This window comes from Saimiri boliviensis, chromosome 6, assembly GCF_048565385.1.
Source record: "Saimiri boliviensis isolate mSaiBol1 chromosome 6, mSaiBol1.pri, whole genome shotgun sequence".
Lineage (NCBI taxonomy): Eukaryota > Metazoa > Chordata > Mammalia > Primates > Cebidae > Saimiri > Saimiri boliviensis.
This window is the reverse complement of record NC_133454.1, coordinates 115787591-115797124: the sequence shown is the minus strand read 5'-3', so window position 1 is coordinate 115797124 and position 9534 is coordinate 115787591. Positions and strand designations below refer to the sequence as shown.

Genomic DNA, 9534 nt, shown 5'->3' with positions numbered 1-9534 from the left:
CTTGACACATGGGGATTATTATTATCTCCATCTGGTCCCAGCCTTGACACATGGGGATTATTACAATTCAAGGTGAAATTTAGGTAGGGATACACCAAACCATGTCAATGTCTTTTCATCTACCTATTCCCAGCAACCTGTGCAGTTCCTGACCTATACCAGCCGATTTTAAAATGTTTATTCAGTGTTCCTACTGCCTCAAGCAGGCCATTCATTCAACCAATACATCAATCAATCTAGCCATCTCTAACATGTCTATCTCAGCTCTGTTTTCTCTCCAAATGAGGAATAAAAGAAATGATGGAAGTCAGTATGCATTGCACTGTTTCATCGTCCTCAACTGAGTACTCTGAATGTAGTATTATTGCCTTGATCTTCTGAGCAGGCCCAGTCATATAATTAGCAGACTGTCATATTGGGCTAGATTAATATTTTTCAGGCCTATTGAAACATGGGCCTTCTGTATTCTCATACGAAACTAAGCATGTCGGCTGGGCGCGGTGGCTCATGCCTGTAATTCCACCACATTGGGAGGCCGAGGTGGCCAGATCACCTGAGGTCAGGAGTTCGAGACCAGCATGATTAACATGCTGAAACCCCATCTCTACTAAAAATAAAAATTTTAAAAATTAGCCTCGCATAGTGGCGGGTGCCTGTAATCCCAGCTACTTGAGAGGCTGAGGCAGGAGAATCACTTGAACTCAGGAGGTGGAGGTTGCAGTGAGCTGAGATCTCGCCATTGCACTCCAGCCTGGGTGACAGAGCAAGACTCCATCTCAAAAAAACAAAACAGAAACTAAGCATGTTAAGGGTCCCCAAGAGCAATGAAGGTGTTTGAGCACATGCCTCCCCTTTTTCAGTTTCTCCTATCCTAACTCCAACCTGGCCCCTCCTATTCCCCCTAATATCCTGCTTATCTAGATAGGAAACTTAAAGGACTACATTTGCTGGACCAATCTGCAAAACATGAATGAAAAGACTGTCCTCTGAGAAAAACAAGAAGGCATGCTTTGGGGGACTCCTATGCTCCTTGCTTGTTCAGATTTCTGTTTCCTGCGGTTTGCCTCTTGGTGCAGAGCGGTGGTTTGGATCATTGCTGTTGCCTGGCCTGTCAAACCCAGGGGGAAAGAAAAAGAATGCTTCCTGGGATAAGACTCTTCTCTTTCAAATTTCCAAATAAATTCACCGTCAGAGGGCCCTTCCCTGCCTAAGAAAGTCTGAAACTTTCTTTCCTGGACAATCGGCTGTAGAGAGTCTAAGAAAGTCTGAAACTTTCTTTCCTGGACAATCGGCTGTAGAGAGTGAAAGCACATCCTATCTCCAGGGCCTACCAGGGGACCTCCGAGGAGGGACTTTGAACGCGCAAGCAAGTCTGGCATCGAGGACGTCATCCGCACCACTGGCAGCCGCATCGCTTTCCTTTCCTTCCCCGCATTGTCTACAGAACGGTGTCTCCTCCAGGCCTGCGAGGAAGGTTCCAGGCCAGAGGCTCGGTAATTGCTCTGGGGGAGGGAAGGAGAGAGTCTGATCACAGGAAAGGGACTCCTTTCCAGGAGGCCTCCTAATCCCTTCTCTCTCCAGAGGAGAGACAAAAAGGAAGGGTGTGAGGGGGGTTCATTCTACTTCCTTCTTTTCTGTATTCTCCACCACAGGTTGCAGATTTTCTAAACCAAAAGTGAAGATTTGCATTATTCTGTCTTTATCCGAAGCCAAGTTCCTTTTTCATTGAGCCCCTGGGAGGTATCCACAATCATTATGCAATCGTGACTCATTTAACCATGTAATTGTGACCCTGGGAGGTGCCCACAACTTCGTGGAAAACCATCTGTCAAGAATACGACTGGAAGGCCAGGGACAATGCCTCACACCTGTCATCCCAGCACTTTGGGAGACTAAGATGGGCAGATCACCTGAGGTCTGGAGTTCGAGACCAGCCTGGCCAATATGGTGAAACACCGTCTCTACTATAAATACAAAAGTTGGTCGTGCATGGTGGTGCATGCCTGTAGTCCCAGCTACTTGGGAGGCTGAGGCAGGAGAATTGCTTGAACCCAGGAGGCGGAGGTTGCAGTGAGTCAAGATCAGGCCACCGCACTCCAGCCTGGGCGACAGAGCGAGACTCAGTCTCAAAAATAATAATAATCATATGACAGGATAATTCCTATAAAACCAGCCCCTGATCGTTCCCCAGGAGACAGCCACAGTGGAGAGGGAGATCTGGATTCGAGTCACACTTTTCTGCTGTACCACCCTGTGCCCTGGAGCAGACTTAACTCCTGAACTTCCGCCCACGGCCTGCAGGGTGATGGTGGGGACCCCTTAGGGTAATTACATATGTTACGATACCTAATGTATAAAATACACACGCATTCCAAATGGAAAGTCTTCAAGGACATCCCCTGTTAACTCCTCAGTCTATCTCAGGGCACTGGAGGAGGAGTGGGGATACTCACTTTTTGTTTTTATACACCTACATTACTCAAGTACTTGCTGCAATACACATTACTTTGTCTTTTTTTTTTTACAGGGTCTCACTCTGCCACCTAGGCTAGAGTGCAGTGGTATAACTATAGAGCTCACTGCAGTCTCAAATTCCTGGACTCAAACGACCCTCCTGCCCCAGTCTCCTAAGTATATGAGACTACAGGCGTACATCACGGTGCCCAGCTATGTATTACTTCTTTTTTTTTTTTTTTTTTTTTGAGACAGTCTTGTTCTGTCACCAGGCTGGAGTCTGTGGCACAGTCTCAGCTCACTGCAACCTCAGACTCCCGGGTTCAAGCAATTCTCCTGCCTCAGCCTCCCAAGTAGCTGAGATTACAAGTGACCGCCACCATGCCTGGCTAATTTTTGTATTTTTAGTAGAGACAGGGTTTTACTATGTTGGCCAGGCTGGTCTTGAACTCCTGACCTCAGGTGATCCGCCCACCTCGGCCCCGCAAAGTGCTAGGATTACAGGGGCAAGGCCCACTTTTGAATTTTTTAAGAGAAGAGTTATTATGTTTCAAAAATAAATCAAAAGTGACAATTCCTTATCCTGCTCAATAACTCCTGAGGCCAGCATGGTGTAGTGGTTAAACACCAGGATTCTGAAGTTTAGCTGCCTGGGTTCAAATTCCAGACCTCCCTTGACAAATGCCTGGCCTCGGGAGTGTCATTCCACCTCTCTCTGCCTTCTTCTCTCCACCACGTAACAGGGGTGACAATAGCACAGTGGATGCTAGGGGTGGGTTAGGAAGGTAATGTGTATACCATTCTTAGAACAGACCCGGCATAGTAAGCGCCTCATGGGGTCTACCTTGTTACTGTTTACAAACATTACTTACAAGAAAAACAATGCATGAAAGGGCTTTGGAACCTATAATGTGCCATACAAATAGGTCACCACATAGAAAGACACTTGCTTTTGAAAGTTTTTTAATCTTACAGAGGATATACAATATACAAACAGGAAAAAGACTTACGGATGCTTCTAGAACATGTAAATTGAATCAGTGTAATGGGGAAACACTGAGGGGTACCCTGGGGGGAAGTGAAGACGAGTACAGATTTGGGCATGGGGTCCTGGGAGAGCCACCTCCTCCCAGGAATGACACATGCTGAGGGGGCTTAGAAGAGCAGGAAGGACTCAGAAACCAAAGCAGTTGAGAAAAACAGGTCTTAGCCCCACTGCTGTTGGGGAGAGCCTCTTCCCTCAGTTTCCCTATTAAATCTGCAGCTCGGGGTCAGGCATAGTGGCTCATGCCTGTAATCCCAGCACTTTGGGAGGCAGAGGTAGGTGGATCACTTGAGGTCCGGAGTTCAAGACCAGCCTGGCCAACATGGTAAAACCCCATCTCTACTAAAAATACAAAAATAAGCTGGGCGTGGTGGCAGGCGGCTGTAATCCCAGCTACTCGGGAGGCTGAGGCAGAAGAATCACTTGAACCCAGAAGCCGGGGGTTGCAGTGAGCTGAGATCACACCATTGCACTCCAGCCTGGGCAACAGAGTAACACTCCATCTCAAAAACAATAAAGAAATAAAGAAATAAATTTGCAGTTCGGGCTGCCTAGAGGGCTTCATTCCTTACTCCTCACTCAGCAGGAAAACATGCTGAGGATCCTCAGGGAGCAGGAAGGGCTCTGGCAGCCCCCACCTGAACAGGCAATGCCCAAGTTCAGCCCATGGTGAACTGACCCTGCAGCTTCCGCTGCTGCTGGGCTCCTGCCCGGTGTCAGCCCAGCTGTCCGAACCTGCTGTAACCTCTCTCCAACAGGTCCAGCCTTTCCCACTTTCTGAACCAACCCGGCCCTTAAGGGGAGAGACCTCCAGGTCCTCAAGGAAGCGCCATGACAAAGCCAGGGTTCAAGGGCCTTCACCACGTTCCCCAACTCACAAAATTATACATGAAGAAGAAAGAGGACTCATTTGACGCACAGTCAAAACGAAGGCGGGGGGTGGGGAAAAGAGCCTGTGTACTTTGAGACCCTGTCCCACATAAAAACTAAAAATAGAAGGAAACCCAAGCTGGAAGCAGCACTGAAAGGCCTAAGAAAATGATTAAGTCACCTCTAAAACGAAACAGCTTCAGGCACTTGAGGGCCGGCCTTTCAAGGAGCAGAAAATCAACTCTCGGGCAGAAAAAGAAAAATCACTGAGAATCCAAACTAAAGCCAAAATACAAGCTCTTTTTAAATACACACACACACACACACACACACACACACACACACACACAAGCTGAGAACTTTCTACAACAAACGCCAGATTTTAGCTTGGGAGAAAAACAGAAGCCTTCGGATAAAATAAACACAAGGGCGAAAAAGTTCCTCTCACATAAACCAAGGGGAACCTCCTTCCCCAGATCAAGTTCTGACCTTTATGTGAACTCAAAATAACTAGCTCATGATTTGACAAAGCAAAAGGAATGGCAAGCATTTTGAATGATGCTAAAAATCTTAGTTCTTCTCTGGCTTTTTGTTAGGCAGCCAAGTGTATCAGTCAGAGCAAAAGTAGCTAAAAAATGTGCACTCCCCTCCTCTGGGAAAGACTGGTGAGGCCATCGCAAATGGCCACCCTGCAGCAGCCTGTGGGGACACTGCCCATCTATGTGAAAACCAGAATTTTTTTTTTTTTTTTTTTTTTTTTTTTAAAGACAGGGTTTCACCATGTTGGCCAGGCTGGTCTTGAACTCCTGACCTCAGATGATCCGCCTGCCTTGGCCTCCCAAAGTGCTAAGATTACAGGTATGAGCCACCATGCCCGGTGAAAACCAGAATTTTTCATGAGAACTGAGCAAGGAAGGCCAATTACCTTTTGTCCGTTCATTCATCCAACAAATATTTATTGAGCACCTAGTATACGCCAGTCACTATTTTAGAGCAGTAAGTGAAAGAGACCAAAACGTCCCTTCTCAGGAGACTGACTTCTCTAAAGTTGGGGGTTTTGTCTTTTTGTTGTCATTGTTTCTGAGACGAAGTCTCGCTCTGCCACCCAGGCTGGAGTACGGTGGCATGATCTCAGCTCACTGCAACCTCCGCCTCCTGGGTTCAAGCAATTCTCCTGCCTCAGCCTCTCAAGTAGCTGAGATTACAGACGTGCACCACCACACTTGGCTAATTTTTGTATTTTTAGTAGAGACAGGGTTTCACCATGTTGGCCAGGCTGATCTCGAACTCCTGACCTCAGGTGATCCACCCACCTTGGCCTCTCAAAGTGCTGGGATTACAGGCATCAGCCACCGTGTCCAGATCAAAGTTGGGTTTTGAAATAAAGGCATCAGGCCAGGCGCAGTGGCTCACGCCTATAATCCCAGCACTTTGGGAGGCCGAGGCAGGTGGATCACAAGGTCAAGAGATCGAGACCATCCCGGTCAACATGGTGAAACCTCGTCTCTACTAAAAATACAAAAAATTAGCTGGGCATGGTGGCACGTGCCTGTAATCCCAGCTACTCAGGAGGCTGAGGCAGAAGAATTGCCTGAATCCAGGAGGCGGAGGTTGTGGTGAGCCGAGATCACACCATTGCACTCCAGCCTGGGTAACAAGAGCGAAACTCCGTCTCAAAAAAAAAAAAAGAAAGAAAGGCATCAGTTCTCTTTTTTGACAACTAAATGAACATCTAAGACATTTCCCCACACCCTCATTCATGCAAATCTGCTCTTACCTGGCTCCTATTTCTGCATAGCTAGTAACCTGGAATGCATGACAACTCCACTGCCCCTGCCTCTATCCAGGCAGAGACACAGATAACCTGCCCAGAAACAAATCTCAGCCCCAGGCCGGTAAGAAACAGCTCTACCTAAGTGTGCGCCTGTTGAAAAAGTTGGCAAGGAGCGGGTGATTAAATAGAAGAATATATCAGAAAGTGCTTCAGTCACAAAGCTGTCCAAGGGCAAAGTAGTCTTCTTGTTCGATACTGATCACTCTTCCTGGACGCTGTTCCAGCACGTTGTCCAACCTTGTGGGCAATTTTCTATCTCCATGTTGACAAGGAGACCAATCGTTGCTCAATTACCTGCCAATGATGCTGATAATGATACTTTAACAATAACAACAGAAGAGCAAGCACTAGCCGGGCACAGTGGTTCATGCCTGTAATCCCAGCACTTTGGGAGGCTGAGGCGGGCAGATCACAAGGTGAAGGGATGGAGACCATCCTGGCCCACATAGTGAAACCCTGTCTCTACTAAAAACTACACACACACACACACACACACACACACACACACACACACACACACACACAAACAAACACACACTGAGGATGAGGCAGGCACTTTTTAAAGAAACCTACAAGTTGGGCTGGGCATGGTGACTCATGCCTATAGTCCCAGCACTTTGTGAGGTCAAGGCAGGCAGATCACTTGGGTCCAGGAGTTTCAGACCAGCCTGGACAACATGGCAAAACCCACCAAAAAAAAAAAATTAGCCGGGCATGGTGGTATGTGTCTGTAGTCTAGCCAGTCTGGGCAAGAGAGTGAGACCCTGTCTCAAAAGAAAAAAAAACCTATAAGTCAATGTCATTATGACCCCAATTTTACAGAGATGGGAAGACCAAGATAAAGAAGGTTAAGGAACATGTCCAAAGTCACACACCATGGAGTGTTTCCCTCAACTGCATACAGCATTCAGCCCTTAGTAATAAGTAAGGGGGTTATTTTTCCCCAGTAATAAGCCTTCCCAAAGCAGGCAGCCCAGCCAGGATACCGGCAGCCTCTAACGGCCCCTCTGGCGTGGGACTCGCACCTGTGTGAGAGGTACGTAACAGAGAGGTGGCGAGGACAAACACTGGTGCCAGGATCCCAGCTCTGCACTTCGTGTCAGCTGAATGGGTCAGCTGCCTTTCCTCCTCTGTTTCCTCCTCCACCCGACAGAGATCATGATAGTACCTCCCTTACAGGGTTACTGTGCATGTCACAGCACTGCCTGCGTTACTGGCAGCAGCAGCACCATTACTGCAGCACCTCTGAGCACGGCATCCACATCCCAGTCACGCCGGAGTCAATGCCCCGTAGAGGGTTTTCCCAGGAGCCCCATCCCTGAAAACAACCTGCAATCATTTGCCAACACAGGGTCACGTGGCCACCTCTATGTGTGAGTGAAACTGAGACGCAGGCTTGAATAAGAAAGGAGAAGGCCAGGCGCGATGGCTCACGCCTGTAATCCAAGCACTTTGGAGGCCAAGGCGGGCAGATCACCTGAGGTCGGGAGTTGAAGACCAGCCTGACCAACATGGTGAAACTCTGTCTTTACAAAAAAGAAAAGAAAGGAAGAGAAGAGGGCCGGGCACGGTGGCTCACGCCTGTAATCCGAGCACTTTGGGAGGCTGAGGTGGGTGAATCACCTGAGGTCAGGAGTTCAAGACCAGCCTGGCCAACATAGTGAAATACTGTCTCTACTAAAAATACAAAATTAGCCAGGCATGGTGCTGCATGCCTGTAATCCAGCTACTTGGGAAACTGAGGCAGGAGAATCACTTGAACCCAGGAGATGGAGGCTGCAGTGAGCCGATATGGCACCACTGCACTCTAGCCTGGGCAATAGAGCAACACTCCATCTCAAAAAAAAAAAAAGAAAGAAAGGGCCGGGAGCAGTGGCTCACGCCTGTAATCCCAGCACTTTGGGAGGCCGAGGTGGGTGGATCACCTGAGGTCAGGAGTTCGAAACCAGCCTTGCCAACATGGAGAAACCCCATCTCTATAAAAAAATAAAAATAAAAATAAGAAAAAAAGAAAGAAAGAAAAAAGAAGAAGCCACCTGTCACACAAGACTTGAAATCCGTGAATTATGCTGGAAGAACAGGGATGAGGAAGAGAAGCAGGCTAGAAGCTGGGGCTGGGGGATCCTGGTTGCTCGAAGGAGGCAGATCCCCTAATCAATCTCTACAATAACACATTTGTTAAGGTGGTGGTTCTAAAAGAAACACTAAACAACCTAGAAGCTTCTTCCAGACTTACTAAAATTAACAGAAGCCCCTAAAAGAATATGCCAGTACCTCACTGGCTTCTGACTCCTCCTTCCATCAATCCTGCATCGTTCCAACTGTGCGTGTGGGTAGAGCAAATGCTTGTTTTTGGAACACACTGGTTTATTTTGTTGTTTGTGTGGCAACATGAGTTTGGACCTTAAAAAAAAAAAAAAAAAAAAAAAAAAAAAAAAAAACCAGCTTCTGTTTCTATAAGTTATATAAACGTGGCAGCTCACAGGAGCTGAGTCTTTGTTTACAGCACACCATACACCCTTTAATGGAAAAGAGAGTTTTCCTGGAGTTTGCTTCCTGGCTAAAAACACGACTTCTCAAAAATGTTTTGCAAAAAGTAAAACGGTATTCAAATGTTATTCCGTTAATCCACCCTTTGAATTCTCGGTAACCATAGCCCCCAACCACTTTAAATTTTTCTAATGGCAAAAATCTACTTTATAGACCTAGAGTGGAAAAAATAGGCATATCTTCACTTGTGAAAGCCTGATATATTATGGCTAATCCAAAAAGCAAGCTACCTGAAGGCCAATCACTCCATTTACAAAGGGAGTTGACTCAACAAAACCTCTCTTCCACAGAGGCTCCCAGAACCCCTTTTCCATACAGCGCCCCATTAACCATGCTCAAAGTTCCTTTATAGCTTCAATCCAACTGGGTATGATGATTCCTCAATGCAACTCGAGTTTGAATCTGGCGGCAGCAGGTATGGTGGGTAAGAGCACAGATTCTTGAAGCCAAGATCCATGGCTAGAGCTCAGCTTCATCACATGCTAGGCGTGACCTTGGGTCAATGACTCATCCTTTCTTCGCCTTACCCGTAAGTCGGAGGTGATAACAGGATCTCCCTCGTCAGGGGGCTGGGTGGAACATTTGGCACAGAACTTGTCCTAGAGTGAGAGCTATGGAAGTGTATGCTACCTTATCACCCAGGAGACCGTAACTCTGTGAGGGCAGGGACAATGCGTCTTGCTCCTGCTCTATCCTGGGTGCACAGAGCACAAGCTTCAACATTTGTCACAGGACCCTATTCTGTTCCTCCTCTGTGCCAGGCACTGTGTTAAGTGCTGAA

The 9534-nt window shown here is 47.3% G+C and overlaps 1 protein-coding gene and 1 long non-coding RNA gene across 2 annotated transcripts in view; both read right to left on the bottom strand.

Moving 5' to 3' along the window:
- LOC141584890 (uncharacterized) overlaps nucleotides 1-8627 on the bottom strand; it is a 47897-nt gene extending 39270 nt beyond the window's left edge. Inside the window, exon 1 of the long non-coding RNA XR_012518168.1 lies at nucleotides 43-8627. This is a non-coding gene — a long non-coding RNA (uncharacterized LOC141584890). The remainder of the gene's footprint in view (nucleotides 1-42) is intronic.
- PTPRJ (protein tyrosine phosphatase receptor type J) overlaps nucleotides 1-9534 on the bottom strand; it is a 200086-nt gene that overhangs the window by 108979 nt on the left and 81573 nt on the right. The window lies entirely within an intron of this gene.